Source organism: Trematomus bernacchii, unplaced genomic scaffold, assembly GCF_902827165.1.
Source record: "Trematomus bernacchii unplaced genomic scaffold, fTreBer1.1, whole genome shotgun sequence".
NCBI lineage: Eukaryota > Metazoa > Chordata > Actinopteri > Perciformes > Nototheniidae > Trematomus > Trematomus bernacchii.
Window position 1 is genome coordinate 7,583,945 of NW_022988050.1, and position 19,397 is coordinate 7,603,341.

Here is a 19,397-nt window from a genome sequence, read left to right on the forward strand (position 1 = left end):
CACTAGCAATACTCCAGAAAAAAAAATACTCAAACGGAGAAAAAAAAAATGCAGTTATTACCCAAATCCCTGCAGTACGTTGGGTCTGTGTATGTGTTTCTTAGGAGTATGTGTGTGTGTATGTGTGTGGGCTCTGCTGTGCCTCCAGGATGCCCAGAGACGAACTGGCAGCTTGAAAAGCTTTGGCTACAAGGTAAAGCGAGCAAGGCGAGAGATGGAGACAAAGAGGAGAGAGCAGGAGAGGGAGAGAGATAGAAAGGGAGAAAAGGAACAAGACACAACAACATCCACAAAGGGAGGGCAGGCTCAGCAAAGTGTGGCCAACAGTCACTTTATCCGTGTGATGCTGACAGTCCCTTTTCATACACACTATCCAGGGGGGAAAACAGAGGAAGAGAAAGTCTTCACTCTGACATGCACCTTTCGTCACAATCCTTTTTTGGCCTTTTCTCAATAATACCTTAAGAGTTCTTCACTTAACTCCCACCCTTTACTATGGCTCCATTCAGGTTTCATGTGAACAAGGCCTTGAGTCCCTCCTCAGAGCCCTCTTCTTTCAATTTCTTTGCAACTATTTCACCTTCAAATCCAATATTCCATCATACTTAGGTCAAATTATGAGCTCTGCATGACGGAGGCTTTGTTTCAACAAATGCAGACAATCTGAGGAACCAGAGACAACTGGCAGCTTGAAAAGCGTTGGTTAGTAGAAGGTAAAAATGGGCAAGGCGAGAGATGGAGACAAAGAAGAGAGAGATAGAAAGGGAGAAAACAAACGAGACACAACAACATCCACAAAGGGAGGGCAGGCTCAGGAACATGTGGTCAACAGTCACTTTATTCATACCCACTATCCAGGGGTCTTCACTCTGACACGGACGTGGCACCTTTCCTCACAATCCTTTTCATTCCAACCCCCTCTGCCCCTTTTCTAAACAATACCTAAGAGTGGAGGACAGTTCTTCTCTTAACTCCCTCCCTCTTGTGAACAGGGCCTTGAGCCCCTCTTCAGCGCCCTCTTCTTCACATCCTCTTTTCTTAGCAACTATTTCACCTTCAAATCCATTATTATCAAATGATGAGCTTCGCATGGTCGAGACCTTCTTTCAACAAGCGCAAAGAAATTCAAGAGATCTGTTGGCCATCAGAGCACGCAGACACGGTGCATCAAAGGGAATTACATCAAAAACATGACTTTGGATTTGGCTAAAATAATAATGTTATAATATGAGTAATAACAAAATAATATGAGTGCCTCAAAAATATTATCATTTATTTATATTGCAAGACGGCTAAGAGAAAAGGTTAGTTCCCACATGAAACATTTACAATTAGGGAAATATTATCCAACTATTGTAGAAATGTAAAACCCCATCAGATAAATGCATTTTCTTTTATAGTACATTTTAAATTATTACAAATCAAAATTCTGTCAACAGAATAATCAGTTTCTTAATGTAAAGATAATTTTCGTTTTTACATTCTATAATTAACAAGCCTTGTCATCCGTTTATTACCTTTTATAACATCTAACAACCTGAATCTGACTAATGACCATGACAAATTAAATATTTATAGAGAAAATGTTTTCCATCTAGGCTCAGTAACACTTCATACATGTATAATATGACCTGATTATGGTTATTATAGAAGAAAATAATTAAGAAAATATTAACAGGTCATTTAGATATTTATACACAAGGCAAATAAAATGAAATAATCATGTTTTTTTTAAGCTGTATTAGGGCATTTGAAAAAGTTAGCTACAGAAACAACTAAAAACTAACAAAGACTTTAATCTTAATGCGCTGTTTCTTTTCTTTTCCCCCCCTGCACTCGCTCAGCCTCTCTGGCGCTGTTGGGACCCGGCTCTTCCCTGGCCTGCAGCAGGCAGTCCTGAGGCCCTTAAAGCCAAAACAAAGCCCTGGGAATGTCCTTTACACAGCTTGGACAATAGCGCCGGGGCTCCAGCTTGACAAGTAAAAGAGCCCCGACAAGGCGGTGGCTAATTGCCTGCCCTCCCTCTATTCAGCCGCCCTGCCACACTCCTGCCATCTCCTTTTGTCCCACGTGCACTTTCTTAAGTAAACTGCCAGTTCACCAGCAAGTGATGGACAGCTCCCAATCACCCAGCCACAATGGCATCAACGACCACAACACAAGAGAGCACAGGGGGGGACACACAAAAATACTCTATTCCACTCCACTGTCTGAGATGTTCGCACGAGACCATAAAGTGTGCAATACAAGAGGGGGAAAAAAAAGAACAAAAACTTTTGGAAAACAGGGAAACGGAACGGCCTCTGACCTTTACAAATGCATTACTCTTTAGATACATTTAAACAATGCAGATAAAACCGCAAAGAGATAATATGTTTAACAAACATGTCTATTATAAAAGTGGCCCCTCGTTCTCTTCTCTAAGCATTAACTGTTTTAATTATTGTAATGTTCAAAAATCTGATTTTATTCGAAATGACCGATTTGAGACATTTACCATTAAAGACTGATCAACCCCTATTATTAATGTTAGCAAAAGCACAGAAATAAAAGATATGATAACAATTCCTCATATCTAAATGTTAACACAAAATATAAATTGCTCCAATATAAATAAAGGTAAGAATTACATTCAGTATAATTGTGGTATACAATCAAATAAACAATAATCATATTTATCTTGATGTCTTAGAATAATACACCGCTGTCAGGTTGTCAAGACAAAGCAATCAAACAGTGCCTTTCATTATCCAAATTGTCAATCTGTCACTTAGCAACATAAGTGTTATAAATTGCCAAACGGAACCCAGAAAAATAACCATGAATAAATCCAATCAAAACATTATATATAAAGCCAAACAAGCAGTATAAAATAAAGCAGAGCTGTAATTAAAATGTTGAAAAGTCTTACCATTTAAAAGAGCTGTATTTGGGATGCTGCTCGGTTCCTGGTTAAAACAAGCATGCTGGCACTCGTGGTAGTGCACAGACTCCAAGCAGACTCCCACAACCATGTCAGCCACTAATCCACTGGGGGGCAGCACCTCATCTACGGCAGCCCCTCGCTAAAGCCTGATGGGTTAAGCCGATAAGACAGCGTCCGGAGAACCGGGCTAAAGCCAAGGTACGCTGGAGCAACTTAGGACGGCAGCTCTTAGGTCCCAGAGCGGAGAAAAAAGCGTGGTGGCCAGAGCTGGATGTTCACTCTCAGCCCCCTCATGCATTCAAACGCACACTCAGGCTCCGCTGCTCTTCCCCGCGTCTGACCGAGACTCCCTCTTTCCCCCTCGCCCATCTTCATATCCCCCCCTAATAAGCTCTTTTGTGTCCATCTCTCTTTCTTTGATAAGTTGAAAGAACAACAAAAAGAGGGAGAGAAAGAGAGAGGCTTTCATTCAGCGGCTTGGCAGACATAAAGGTAGTGGAGTGCCGTCTATAGGAGTTGCCCTAACTTGGCTAAACTCAAGCAGCGGGGTGTCTCTCGTCATGTCATTAATCCCCAAAACTAGCCACGCTCCATTCACCGCAAGTCACACTAAATTAAATACAAAATCAAAAACACAAACGCTAGGCAGAAAAAAGTGTCAGGAGAAAAAGGGCTAGAAAAAGCATTCCGATCCGGGGCAAAAGGGTCTGTGGTGTCGCGTCCACGTTACCCCTCAGTCATGCCCGTCGCTAGCCCCAATTTTTGATGTAAGAAGCCCCGGGAAAAAAATCCGCCACGCGAAAGACATAAAAAAAACTAACATTTATCACCGAAAGAGCTTGTCATCGTAGTGCAGCTTTTACATCTTCAACTCTCCTGCCTGAACTCTCTTAAGAAATCTGAGAGGGGGAAAAGGAACCCCAACTCCAAAGTCAAACTCGCCCTACAACAAGCCAACAACAGCAGTTATAACAAAACCAAAAAATACCAATAAATGGATACAAGCTCTGTACGGTTTTCCAGGAGAGCTGGCAATGGAAAAATTCAACCCGGGCCAAATGGTGGCTTGAAGAGAGGAAGCCCACTCTTAAAGCCGTGATCCGACCATCCACTATACCACCGCTGTGAGCCTTTTAACCACAACAGAAAAAAAAGACTATTGATCTTCAAATGGCGATAATTGAAAAGATGAAAACGATTAAACAAAAACAGGAGATTGTGCTGACTTACCATGTTGTGCTCCTTTTCTGTTGCAAGTTTTTGTTAAAATAAAAGATGCAGCATTGGAGGTGTCAGATTTGTGTAGCCGTCTCTTGATCGTATTACTTCCACAGTCCTGGTTTCTAATGCGTCTGAACTTTTTCCCTTTCTCTTTTATTTTGTTTGTGCTACCTAGCCTTTTTCTCCCCTGCTTAAGACTTGAAAAGCCTTCAGCTCAGTAAAGCAGCACAAATTATCTTGCCACCTTGCTCAGCTCTGATGCTTTGGCCGCTAACTTTGGAAGGCCCTTTACTACTGCATCGAAATTAGCATTGTCAAAGCAGTTAATGAATATTAATATTGTATTTGTCATTGGAGCTGGCCCATTGCTGAACTCCAAGTCATCCATCAGGGACAAGATTAAGCACACAATTATTTCTGACTGACAGGGACCAAATCTGGAGATTCTTTTTTCTTCCAACAATTTAAAGAAAAGACACAACATCATCTTAAGGTACCTCCCATGAGACGAGACAAGATTAATACACTTTTAATGAAGCAAGATTTCATGGTGCATGAACAGCGGGAATCTCAAGAAAAAAGGAAGGAGGAATATAGAAATATTTTCACCTCGTAATTTTAACAATTTTTTTAAGGACTTAAATCAGAAATTACAAATAATTTTGATGACACAATTTAAATTCAAAGAACATCCTTTTTTTTCTTTTCTTTTGATGGCATACATCGGATTTATTCTCCTTGATTTTCTTTTTACAAGAAGATCTGGATTTGCTTTCTCACCTTTGTGGGAACACTATTAGAAATAAGATGTACAAGTGAGCAACGCTGGCACTACATTTAACATGAAACATTAATTAAAACGCTGGACCCCCAGCACTGTCGGCAGAGCCCGGCGGAGCCCCGGCGCTGAGGACCACACAGGCAGCCACACAGGCAGCCTCACAGGCAGCTCCATCAGCACCACCCGCCGCAGAGCTCCATCCTGGAGCCCTCTCCCTGCTCCGCCACCCGCTCCCCACAGAAACAGCCTCACACCGGGAACCCTCGGCTCAGTCAAACACGGCTCTCTGAACAATTTCCCAACCCTTCATCAAATATGTCACAATGCACAATGTGAAATATTTTTTCTTCAGAATGATGTCATTCCAATCTTTCTCATGAAAATTATTTTATCCACTGGTGTTATAAATATAAAGCTCTCTGATAAAATATATTTAAAGCAGAAACATTCCTACCTGATTTGTAAATCTGAGCAGATGACAAGCCATCCTTCTCCCTCCGTATCAAAAACTAAATGTAAAGGATTTTTCAAAAGCAGACCCCTTTCTCTTTTCTCACATATTTTAAATGATGAGCCACACAGAGTCAAGCTTCTAGAACAGCGTTCATCCTTTTCAACAATTATCTGATTAGTTTTCTCCGTTCAACGACTTCCGTTAGAGGAGCGGCCAAATCTTATATGGGTCAAATTAAAACTTATGTTGTGAAGAATACAACTATAAAATAAAGAGTGGGGGTCGCACAAAAAAAATGGCAGATGTGGGGCACTAATGCCAACAGCCCTGTGAATTGGTGTGAGTGCGGGGGTCAAGCTGCGGGCTCACCTTGGAGTGCCGGGCCCCCGCCGACCACCCTGCAGGCGCCCTAATACCATTAGCAACCCTTAGATGAACATACTAAATTGGCCTTTTGTTCTCGAGGTGCTGATCCAGCCTCACCGACTCACTGGTGTCACGGACCCAAATACAGATGGTGCTGCTGCCTTTTCTGTGAAATGAATAGCGCGCATAAGAAAGCGCTTCGTTTTCCCGATTCTTACAATCTCCAAAAGCCGTCGGCATTGCCGTAATTTTTGTTTAAGCGCTCCATTCACAATTAAAACTTTATAAATCGCTTTGCAATTTATTTTGACAATTTCATAAATGTTCAAATATAACCTAAATATGCATTATTAAACACATTATTTGGTTTTTCAAATTAGATCTGTTATTTACAAGATGTTGCGGTGATCTAATGAATTCAATTTGATCCAATTTCGGCAGCGAAGAAAGATAAATATAATAAAATTATAGAGCAAAACTAGATTCAATCAAAAATAAATCAAATTTGTATTATTACATTAATTTGAGTCTTCTAATAATTATAGTAATTATATTATGCCAAACTAATTAAATGATTTGTTACACAAATTATCAAAGAAATAAATATCTGCATCTATGACAGCAATAATTCACAATAATAAATTGTGCCTTTATAATAAAAACATTAAGAATATGGGTCTAAAATCTAGATCTTGAAATTCAAAAAGGGCTGCGAAGGAATGCTGTAAATTGCATTCTAATTAAACAAATGAATTTTTAATTGTAGTGACACAAGCACAGACACTGATTAAGCGTTCACACGGGGCCCTCGATGAAAACAGGCACCGAACACAGAATCCCACCGCGGCTTAATTCAAGTTGAGAGCCTAAAACAGGTCCAATCTAGGTGAGGAGGAGAGAAGGGAAGAGAGAGACGAGGGGGAGCCGAGCAGCCAGCTCTGTGGCCCAGCGTGATCACATCAGCGCTAGTATCAAATTAACTCTGACTTTGAAACTTATTGATCTGCTATTAAGACACTAGTGAACTTGATGAAGTGAGTGCTGTAGGTGACTCCGAGACTTCAAAGTCTCACACCAGCCACATAAAACAAGCCACTTTGATCCCTGCTCCGCTCCTCGGATCTGGAGAGGGGGCTTCAGAGGAACCCCCCAATTCTACTCTCCTCTCTTCTCCCACTCACCCCGGGCCTGAGCTCTCCCTTTCCCTTTTCCACGTCTGCTGATGCCCCAAGAACCGGCACCAGTGCCACACAATGTACAATCTCACCACATTTTTACAGAACAGTCAGCAAGTTGAGAGCACAGTGGTAAACAGTGGTGCAGACAGATCTCTTTTCTGATTCGCTGAGAAATAATAAACCAACACTCACACAGAAGATGCAATGTGATGTCAAAACAACTACCAGAATAAGCCGGCCATCTAAGTGTATTCGCATTAAAATTCAGTGCCGATAAGAAGGGGATTCTTCATGCCAAATACGGCATGTAATAAGGTCGGCGATGAGAGAGACAATGCAGAGCGGGAGATAGCAGTACTATTGTGTGGTGAATACATCCCCCTCTTTGCTTAAGGCAAGTCTTCCCACTACATTAAATACTGTGTGCTGCCAATCACACCTGCCTTTTTTTCATTTTGTGCCACTGGGTGGAGGTAGTAGTTAATGTTTTCAACATGCAGCGTATCGCTATAATATACTGAAGCAGACACAAATCACAACCGGCCCACAGAATTAATCTTCTCCACCAGCTGAAACTACTTTGGGAGAATTTTTAACAATAAAAATAGATAAAACAAAATAAACAAATAATATATTTATATTTTCCCGACTCATTTTGCAACAAGACAGTCTGTACAAATGAGAAAGTAGATCTCAGGTTCGCCCTCCACTGAGCTGCTAACTTAGCAGGACTGAGTAAAATAAATATTAACGGCTAAATTAATCATCGAAGGGCCGTGTTTGTGCTCAGGCTCCAGCGCTCACAGGCAGGGTGTGTGTGTGTGTGTTTGTGTGAGTGTGTCTGCACTTGGAGTGCCGGTGCTAAGCTGCGTCTGTTTAATTAAGAGGGGTAAAACAGATGACAAATGCGAGACAGTTAAACATTTAATGTGTGCTTATCTCCCCCCTCGTTTATTTAGTTGGGAGAGATTCAGAGTGGGTGGCGTTTAAGAGTGATGCACGGCGAAACGCTGGTGGAATTAGAACGCAGCCTGTGTGCCGTGACAAGTCAGCAAGCAACACACAGCCATTTCCTGACAATTGTTTTTGACATTTTGCAACTTAATTCTGTTTGATGACAAAGAAAGGGATTATGTGATAAATCAAATAAACACAAATATGGATTCTGCTACACAGCTGTTTGTGAAAAGCAACAAATAAATGAGTCTCAATGTAAATGACAGTGTCACTTAATTATGGATATAGTATTTATGGCAGCATTGCCTAAATTATCAAAATAAACCACGCAATTAAAAACGCCATGTATCAAAGTTCTAGTTTCTCCTTCATTTCACCTGACAAAGATTACAGTTTTTTTTCTAGATGATCCCCATTGTGTATCTGGTGCTGATGCACATTGCCTAGAGTCAATGTCAAATCCCAGCTCCAATAGTCCCGCAAAAAATACAGAACGAACAGTGCCCGCGGCACACACATCCCTTTGCTCATCCCACTTGCAATATCTCATCCAAAGTTATCACTTCCAATGTGACAATGTTAAAATGAAAAACAAAAAAAATATTTTATATATATATATATAGGGAGAAGGAGAGATAAAAAATGGGTGGCAGCGGTGGGGGTATAGATGGGGAAAGAGAAGCTAAAAAAGAGGGAGAGGGAGAAAAAGAAGAAAAGAAGAAGGAGGAGGTGGAGGAGAGAAAAAAGCCCTGTGCCACGAGCATATATAAGAGAAACCTTCACCAATTAGTGGGGAGAAACGGGAGAGGGAGCTGCCGCGGCGTCGGCACTCAAAGAGCCAGGCCTCGCGGCGAAGCTGTCATGTCGGCAGGATTGATCAACAGGCCTGCTATTTCTAATGGCATGTTGTCATGAAGCTGCAGCCATGGGGAGCCACCTGCCTCAGTCCTCACACAGCACTGTGTGTGTGTGTGTGTGTGTGTGTGTGTGTGTGTGTGTGTGTGTGTGTGTGTGTGTGTGTGTGTGTGTGTGTGTGTGTGTGTGTGTGTGTGTGTGTGTGTTTTGTGTGTGTGTGCATGAAAGATGGGGTTGGGGGTACTGCAGCAGCCATACCTGTTCTGTGCCCATATATCTTTTACTAACAATTTAAAAACAGCCTGGGATCCTCCTCCCACTATCTGGCAGTCTACCTTGCCTATCCCTGAAGGTGGAGAAATGTGCCAGCCTGGATTGTTCTTTAAGCTCACACAGCAGAGCCAGGCTATTGTAAAACCCAAAACAATGGATACAAAATGGAGAAGAAATGTTATGAAAGAAAACGGTTTTGGTTTCCGAATTAGAATTTTTATAATATTTATGTTTGTTTAATATAAAAATAGTTTTAATCAATTTCATTCTGTTCATGGGAAATATTTTCACCTTTCAAACAAATTAATTCCTCAATCGTATTACATGGATTAATCTGTCCTGAGTTATCATCTGAAAGGCATTGCATTTGATTATCGTTCTGACAAAAAGCCGTCAAATATCAACGGACAATAGAACCCGCTCGCTAAATGCCATCGTAGGAATAGCACAATCAAAACGAAGAAAATTGCTTTATAAAAAAGAAATCCGTCACGTTATCCTCATTTTTCAGTAATACGGCGACAAAAAACTGCTGCGTATTCGGCCTTGGCGGCCAAACAAGCCTAGCCTCGCAAACAATAAAAAGTCAAATAAAAGTTACAGAACTTGAGAGTTCAAGGTACCGCGGGCTACTTGGAGTGCGTGTCACGTACAGTTAACCTTTTTATCGGGCGCGCCTGTGGTCTCATCAGTCGATGAAATTATTTGCCCGCGGCGGTGGCTTAGCCGAGGGACACGGACCAATAGAAAAATATTTCATTGTGTTAGCATTTCAAATGGCGAGTGGAGGGTGGAGAGGAGGGCGTTTGGAGGGGCGGTGGGGGAAGAAGCTCTAACCGATCGTTGCCAGCGGAATTAATTGCCTATTCTGAGAATAATGTCCCTTATCCACGATCCTCGGAGGGCCGAACGCAAGCAGAGGCCACTTTTTTTTGTTTGGTGTCTTCAAAAAGAAGAGCGCTTAGGGGTACTGGCCGTATTAGGGGTTTAGCTCAGTCCCCTTTAGGCCAGGAAAAAATAATCAGAAGCACTGAACCAAACTCAGCTAATCCGTTCCCCAATTAAAAACGTAGAACCTATAACACTTAACGTTAATGAGAATCGACAAATAAATTATTTTAAATTAACAATATACCTTTATTAAAAAAATAAGCAAATTCTGACAAATAATTTGATAACTCGATAAAATCCACTTTACGAGATAGAACGTGAGAAGTAAAGCGGCTCCGTTTGGCTTTCAGCCAGCTCCCGATAAATGGCTCAATATGGAGCGACCCCGGTGGTGCTTCTATCCTTTTATTTAAGGGGATTTAAGTTCAGGCTCTGTTACACATTGGCCAAGCATATGCAATGACCCTAACTCATATTGGTGCATCTTTTAGCCACATCTTAATCTAACCTTTGTGAGGCACTGTGGCTTTTCAGACTCAAAACAGCATAAAGAACGACTATTGTTTGGAGCGACGAAGGAGGCCGCTCTGGGAGACGACTCCACCGAAAAGCTTCACCCAGACCCTGGAAAAAACAGCTGCTTATGCACTCCAATCAGTCTGAAAACAAAACCCAGATTTCTTTTTTTTTCCTACGAGGTGGAGGGGGCATCCCAAATGCTCCATCCTTCCACATCGACCTCTACGGGCCCATTCGTGCTAGGTGTCGATTTCATCCCTCGGCAGATGGACGGGCGAATTCGCAGCAGTCCCCATTACACGCCTCTCTTTCCCTCATTGTGAATTCAGTCAACGAAGTCAATCTTATTAACTTCCGCGCCGGTTCACACATGACATTTTCTTCAATTTTCTCGCCGACATCAAAAACATCAATTAGCAGCTCGAAAATGGGAAGGAGCGAATGACAGAGTCCGATAACGCCGACTTATTTGAAGCCGAGGGTAAATCTATTCTCCAGTTTTGAATGTGTTCATTACAATTGCATTTTCAAAGAAGACCTCCAAATAGCAAAGAAATTAAATTTATCTCCTAGAAATGTCCAGAAATTGTTTTTTTTCCCCCTTTCTTTTTTTTTTAATCCTGTGTCTATCTCTCAGCCTCAGTGGGTGACACAAAGCATTGTGGTGCTGCATTTTCTTTTTCTCATTAGAACAGATCACAACTCCCACAGAAGTTGAAACCCTATTCTGTAACCTCTAGAATAACCCGTGAAAATTCATATTAAAAAAAGAGTCAAACTATTTCTTTAGGAAGAAAAGAAGGCGATAAAGTAGCCTGACAGTGACCCACAGTCTTAACGGAAATACTACGATGACGTTGATAAATGCAGTGTCTATTTTCACCCAACAAGGGGAGCTATTATCAGATTTAAAAAATATAAAAGTCTTTACTTTTCCAACATGGTATTTATCAATCTTCATCATTCATTATGAGAAACGTTGGCATTGCAGTGATATTGAGAAAAAAAACTTTTGCTAATTAAATGAAATTCACCTATTTGAATAAAATGTTTTTCGTAAACTGGAACATATATAATTTAATAACAAATTTAAGGGACATGTTTTGATATATTGGTTATTACCAACAAATCCTGAATTCTCTAACACAATGAGTGCATTATATATATTTGTTCTAACCTATATTTAAATATAGATGTTGTTGCATAGATTTATTGTTGCTGTCTTTAAACCCAACTTCCATCTAAACTACCATTTTATCCACAGCCTCATTGATCATTTCCTGCTACTCCACATCACGATTACATCAAAATGTGAAATCTAAACCTACACATTAATGAAGCTCTCATGGCTCAACTGTTCTGCCTCCCATCACTGATGAACATGTAACTCAATAAACCTTGGCCAGTAACCTTTAAGTAAAAGGCTATTTCTTTCCGATATCCAAACATTGTCTGACGGCTTCCTCATGCTTGAGTTACATCTCCGAGGGGGTGAGCAAAAGCAACTTTAGTGGCTGTAGAAAGACACTCGTAATGCGAAGGGGGGGCCGGTCGCATGCGGAGCCGTGCGGATCACGTTTCTCCGGCCCATTGATTTCTGATCTTTTGACATTATTTAGTTGCTTTTTATTTTCTTGCCCGTCTTTTATTCCATGTCACAAAAGACAGAAATGTCCAAACAAGTGATGTTGGGAGTATCTACTATCTGTCAAAAGAGCAGGCTTTTCCCGGCATTAAAGCGACCAAATGCTCTGACGCAGTGCCGAGAATCGGCGGGATGAAAATATCACTCTTTATAATGGGGGCTAATCAGATTTCGGATGCCGTTTGCCTTCTAGCTAAGAGATGGAAACGGATGGAGGAACGGGGATGTAACCAATACACTCCCAGTTCATCGCAATCCTGACCTCAAGACAAAAGGCCTTTGCCTCTATTCTCATTTCTAATCTACACAGAATATACAGCGAAGAAAAATAGAACACAAGTCAAAATCTAAATGAACACTAAATGTAATTGTTGCCCTAATTTTCAGTTGTAAATAGACATGACTGAAGAGACAAAGCGGGCATGCTAAAAGCAGGGAAAGACGAGGAGATGCATTTGTAAACGGCTTTCGGCTGAATGTTGAACACACAGTACTGATCAGTTCCATTAAGCAGGGATTTGATCATCTCCCCCGTGCGCTTTCACAGCCCGGCTTCAGATTAGATCACTGTGAAAATGGTCAAATGGTGTGTTTATCTCACTGTAATTATTTTGATGCAGATGACAGAGATTGGTTGTTTGCATGCGGCTTGATGGGTGTGCACAGTGTGAGCCAAGACGTGCACACGCAGACACACACACGCTGGCGTGGAAAGGGCTGAATGGTTTCCTCTCAATGCCATTAACCCATTAGATGGTTTCAACAAAGGGCCTGAGAATAGTGTTTTATCTGCAGGGAAAAAAAATAATAATCAGAGCACGCTGCACATGCAATTACTGCGCCTTAATCCTTAAGTTATGACGTATATTCATGTTCTTGTTGGGTGACACAAATGGACTATGAATGAGATTGAAAGAGAACACTAAAAAGGTAACAATGAGTCATGTGGAGTTAAGCTTAAAAAACGCAAACAAAGCAGGAAAAACAATATTTTGTTCTCCGTATTTGTTGATATTCCCGGGCACGAACTTGTAGGAGTTGATCTTACAGTAAATTGATGATGTCAGGTTGCTGCTACCTAAATCATTTGCAAAACAACTCCCCTGGCCTTCATTTAGGCACTAAGCGAGGTGACTTCTATTGTTTGAGTCTCTCCAGCTGCTGTTGCACTCAGGATGCCCCTCTACCATGTGGTGACCTTGAGTGAAATGGTCTTAATCCCCCTGGGTAACTTTAAGAACTATACGGCACACTGTTGCCCTTCTAAAACTGATAATATATTCAGTGTTTTCATGAGATCATCTGTGCGATGTGTCCGTCCCCGTTCTCAATAATCAACTCTATTTTCACTTCACTCGACTTAGGCTGTGTCACTTGATTACTGGCCCTTCGTATCTACCTTTCCAATTACTTTTAAGAGTTTTGGATGGACAAATTTGTGCTTTCATGTCCCGTGTTAGCGGATGAGTCGCTGCTTCTGGCCATGAAAGGAGAGTTTTTAATGAGCTGAGGTGAGGTTAATTGGTTCGCTAAGATCCTCCGAGTCATGTGCCTCTATATGAAATGAAGTCCATTTCCTGGAGTTTCCCCGGACGTATTTAATAACAAACACTTCAGCCCAATTTCCATTTCCCACAGAGAGGGGGAGATAGGGTGATGGAGGGGGGGAGAGTTTGGTTGTTTGTGCTTGGTTAATTCACCTTCGCCGCCCCACACAGTTAACGCTATCTTGTGTTTGTGTTTCTTCAAAGACCAATGGTGTAATGTCAGATTCCATTCAGAAATAACATGAATGTCCTGTTGCTTAAAACTGCAAATACAGCAGGGTTTTGAAAAGATATCTGAAAGCTAATTACCAGACAAACACTTTTTTAAGGTTTGTTTGTACAAATCTGCATTTCCATGAAGCTGGGCATATTTCTGGAAGTTACTGTGGCAGCATATCTTACACTAAAATATAATGGCATGAACACAATTCCTAATTAATAAAAGCATACACTTTCAAATGTGTAAGGTCACAACATACTTAAATTATTACAATTTAATTTAAAAGCCTTTTTTTTTTTACTGAGTTGCAAAGTCACAATGTAAGATATATAACATATGAACAAGATATGTACGATATATTATCTATACAGTACATATTCAAGTTCCAAACACAATTGTGTATTTGGTCATAATGGGACAGCTTTAAGCTTTTGCTATTGTTTGAATTTTTCCAACAATATGGGGTCAATTTGTGGGCAATTACTACTGCTGTTAAGTCAATGTGGGGGAACCGCTGCGTAAACACACCACGATACACTAATCCTCCACAAATCACTGGGCCTTTCACTAGCCATTAGGAACTACATGATGTGAATCTGCCCAGACTAAGAGACCTTGTAATCAACACTGGTGCAAATGTGTTAAGTTCAGTGTCTCGTTGAGGGGGGTTCAATGGTCCTGACAGTGTAATTACGGGTTGCCGCCACAATACAGCGGCCAGTGCGCTCAACACTAATTCAATCCATCTTCATTTCCAAGAGCAACGCCCCTACCATTGATGGATAGTTATCATTAGAGAGTGACAAAGCACTGAAACAACTGAGGCGTGAGCGGCAAAGTCTGCATGCGAGTGTGTGTTAGTGTGTGTGTGTGAGAGCGCCGAGCGTAAAGTCATGGATCAGGAGGATATGTCCTCTCAGATACACACTATTGCCCCGGACAGCAGGATTATATATTACTACAGGGATGAATACGGAGAGACGTTATAGGGAAGACACTTTGGGTCAGGGGGTGGGGTTTGCATCCTTCATACACACACACACACACACACACACACACACACACACACACACACACACACACACACACACACACACACACACACACACACACACACACACACACACACACACACACACACACACACACACACACACACACACACACACACACACACACACACACACACACACACACACACACACACACACACACACACACACACACACACACACACACACACACACACACACACACACACACACACACACACACACACACACACACACACACACACACACACACACACACACACACACACACACACACACACATAAACACATAGAATACTCACACAGTGTGTGTACGTATTCACAGTTTGGCTCGCTGTGACCCCGACACACAGAGAGGCTATGGCTCGACTCACCAGCCTTTTATAGCATGCTGCTCAGACTGCTGACAGACAAACGCACACACACCAACAGTAAGACACACACACCACGGTACAGGTCTGGGCACCGTCTGCAGCCAAACACTAAACCACAGGCTGTGATTGAGGCCGACTGGTCTGCTTCTCTATATTTTCCGTCTATATATTCAGTCCACCCTGGGCTGTATATCTTAATTATGTGCTCTGCCTCTTTTCCTAAAAGAAGGGGCGACAGAGTCTGCTAGTCGGGCACTGAAGCAGCAGCAGGCCACTGAAATGAGGCCCTTCCAGTCTTTATGGGGCCTTCAGCTCAGCCACTGCATCATTACATGACTTTTAGGCTCTGGAAAAAGAACACTGTGGATGCCTCGTTCCCCGTGTCTTTCCTTGCATATAACGCCTCACCCAACAGAAATCATCCTGTGCGTGGCATTTTCTGTATCAAGCTGTATGGCTTCAAAACAAACTGGAAGCCCCAAAAACCTTTTCGGGAGGACTAACAGCCTGTGAAAGGCCATAATGAGTAAATAGCTCAGAGGGTGGAAAAGGGGAACAAATGGCCAGAAGAATTATAGCACAGTGCTGTGCTCAATGTGATTATCTCCTTTTTCCTTGCGGTTCGCGGCTTTAGGGGTCACTGCCGCCTTATACTCTCCATCTCACACACACCAACACACACACACACAGGTTAGGCTTTGCCATTCAATGACTCAATCGCATCTGGAGCTCTCCATCGATTGTGCTCAGTGACCCGGCAAAGGCCCATGCGGCGAGTGCCTGCTCCACCTCTCTGAATTAGACCACGATCGAATGAGAGCCAGCATCATGCTCGCCCCTGTCCGTTTACCAGGAGGTGGTGCTACTGGGATGCAAAGCACTACTCTTTATTTTTGCTTATAGTGCTAAAAAGCAGACGGGGATATGTTTGGTGTGAGGTTTTCCATAATAGCAGGGATTTAAAAAGGCTTTTCTGACACCTAGAGTTGTAGACACATCCTCAAAGACACAGACGTACTCCGCTTTACTGTCGGTGTCGATTGAGCGGCAGAGAGCTCATGTTGGTTCACAGTCGGGCGACGCTGCCTGCTTGAATGCATAAGATTCTCAGACTTGTGAGCGCTTGTTTAGTTGGCTCACCGTGAGGAATGAATGGTTTGCTACATCCATCCAACCTCGGTGCACCTATACACCCACACAATTAAATGCGATGCTTACTCATGCACATTCCTATTGTGCTAGAATACGCACACACGTATTGAACATCAATGCGAGAGCTTTGGCGATTTGTACACATACATGCAGGCATGAGCTCAGCGGCCAACGTGCTGCTGCAGACTGGCTGGCCTGCTTGCAGACCCTGCAGTTTGTTTAGCAACACTCCTTTTGACGACGCCCGAAGGGTGCAATTAAGCCCAATTAGAGCCTGTCAGTTTTATTAAGAGGCACAGACTGGCCAGGCTCGGGGGCAGTGAGGGGTAGAGGAGGGAGGAGGAAGAGGAGAGGGAGGAGGAGAGTCTGCAGCACCAAGCTACCGCTACTCTTGAGAAATGAGGCAAGCACCATAGAGAGTAAACTGGTGTAAATATACTGTATGCCAACTACTAAACAGAAATGACAGCTGTGACAGACGAAATGACTAAATGGTGTGTCCCCGTGTTGCTTGGAAAGATTTGCCAAGGGCCTGTTCAAGTTTCTATAACCAGGTCATGTTCCGCAGGTAACCTCGGGTGCTCTCAGTTCAAATACACAGAGATTACCTTTATGATGCCACATAAAAGCTACTTAAAAGAACAGTTTTGTGATCAGACAACCCGAAGGGATCAATGGATGACAAAACCAACTCGTCTATAAATACTCACTGGCTACAGTGAATGCAGACATGTGTGGATGCAGATGTCACAAAGCATTTTCGGAAGGGGGATTGGGGGTGGTGGCTGTGTAGTTATGTGAGCCTGCCCTCATATATTAGTGTGGTTGTGAATAGAGCAATACAGCTGGCTTGGAACAAAAACGGCAGCATCTCTTTCATCAGCAAATCAAAAAAAAATAAAAGAACCTAAATGAATGTATCATTACCTCACAATTCCTTTTCCGTCGACCCCTCAACAGAGATGTTTACAGATAGCTATCATTCCCCCTCTTTTACACATTTGCGCTTGGACATGTTTCAAAAGACCGGGCCTTTTCATCTCCCCTCTCGCTGTGAGGAAATTTGCTCCTTAATGGCTTTCAAAACAGGAAGCGCAGACAATAAAAAAAAACGGAGAAGTGAGAAAAAAGGCTTCGCTCCCCAGTCCCCCCTTCAGAAGACGCATCCTTTGCGGGGCTGAGTGCTGCAGCACACTGCCGCTGTGCCAAGGTGCCAACTGTGCCAGTCACACTGACCTCCATCTGCAGGCAACTTGATACCATCTCTCCAACCGCCGCGTACTCCCTCTGAATGGGTTCGCTCAGTCACAGTGAAGTCTGAATGCCATTCAAGGCTCAGGCTTGGAATTGTGTTTCGAGTTTGTGCGCTATTGTATTCTTTGTTCACAGCTGCTGTGTAAAAAAATCCTTTATCACTAAACTGAATACTAAAATGGTTGTATTGGAGGAATGCACACAGGAATACATTACTGCCAATGTGCAAATCATTCCTCTATCAGGCAAATTACAGCTGATTTTTCACAAGTCTTTATCAATGACCCTCAGAAGAGTAAGGTTGAACTGCTACGGACCAGCTCAAATGGCTACTTAAGCGGCTCTCCGGCGGAGTACTAGGCTTTTACTATTTTAATAGTATATGTCGGTGTCTGTTTACTCATGTTGTATTCATAATTCCGCCTCCTGCAGGGCATCCGTGTCCACTGAGTGCCCTTGAACATGCCATGAGTAGTCTTTCTGCGCCTCAACTAAAAAGAGACCTGAAAGACAGCTACACACGCTTCCGCACAGTTGGATAAAACAAACCTTAACCACACAACTCAACCTCACCAAAGAACTTGCTTTTTTCAAAAGATGTTCAGAAGAGTGTTTTTTTTCTCTCTCCTCGTCTTTGCTTTTTCTCTCCCTGGGTAAAACAAATGCATCATTTTTCAGAAAAAAAAAAAAAAAAAAAATCTTTACTCCCTCCTCTCCCTCCCATTGTGCCATTTCCGTGTATGGAAGTGTTCCCTGCCATTGATTTTCTCCCAGTCAGGGCCCTACCCAACACGAGCCGCTTCCTTGCTGGTGTCATCTCCTTGTGCCTTTCTCCTTTTAACTGTGTTTTACTCTTGTGGTATAATTCACAACTGGCTACTGGGAGAAAGAACTGATACAAAGCGCTCAAAAGTTTTGGCTATTGATTTCTTTTTGATGCAGATGGGGATAAAAAGAGAACTGTTCAAAGCTGCCGGGAAGCTTTTTGATCACCAGTACAGTCGAGCCAGTTGATATTGTTGTTGGTAGTAAGGCGTAAGAATTGTGCGTGTTTGTCTGTGTCTTACATTGTGTTATGTTTCAGCCGTTGAATCAGCGGTCAAAAAGCTTATTAAATGTAATGACCAACACGCACTCTGGTCAAAGCTTCCCAGCGCTTGCATCATTAATTCACACAAGCGCCTGGAGAAAGTGTCAATTCCGATGGTGATTGTGAAAGTGAGCAGATTAGGCCTAAAGCTCCATCTCAGAAAAACACAAAATAATAAAAAAGTAACCTGCAGCTTTGTGGATGAAAAAACCAAAGGGCTACTTAGAGTAATGGAGAGGGCCATATTTACAGAGCCAAGAAAGAGATACATGTACAGAACTAGAAAAAGACACCCGAGTAAAAGAGTGATATATGTTGGGTATATTTCTGAAATTCACATGCTCAAGATGGGATACTGAAATCAAAGGCCATGTGCAGAAATCCAGAGATGGAGGGGGAAGCTAGCAGGAGTTTCTTCCAGCCACTGCAGCTCCTCTCCACAGCTTCTGCTCCAGTCTCTGACGGCCCTCTGTGATGTGTGCCTGTGTCCACTGGGGGCTACAATTAGCCCATCAAACTCATTCCAGCCGGGAATCCACACCGCCTCTCCAATCCCCTTTTTCTGGCTCTCCGAAGCCTGGGCTCCTCCAAAGAGACAGGCAACTTGTAAGACTAGGGGAGGTAGCCTTTGATGTCCCAGGT

At 42.5% G+C, this 19,397-nt stretch overlaps 1 protein-coding gene across 21 annotated transcripts in view; it reads right to left on the reverse strand.

The window, feature by feature from the left end:
* The window catches only part of tcf7l2 (transcription factor 7 like 2), an 85,351-nt gene that overhangs the window by 22,491 nt on the left and 43,463 nt on the right, over nucleotides 1-19,397 (reverse strand). The window lies entirely within an intron of this gene.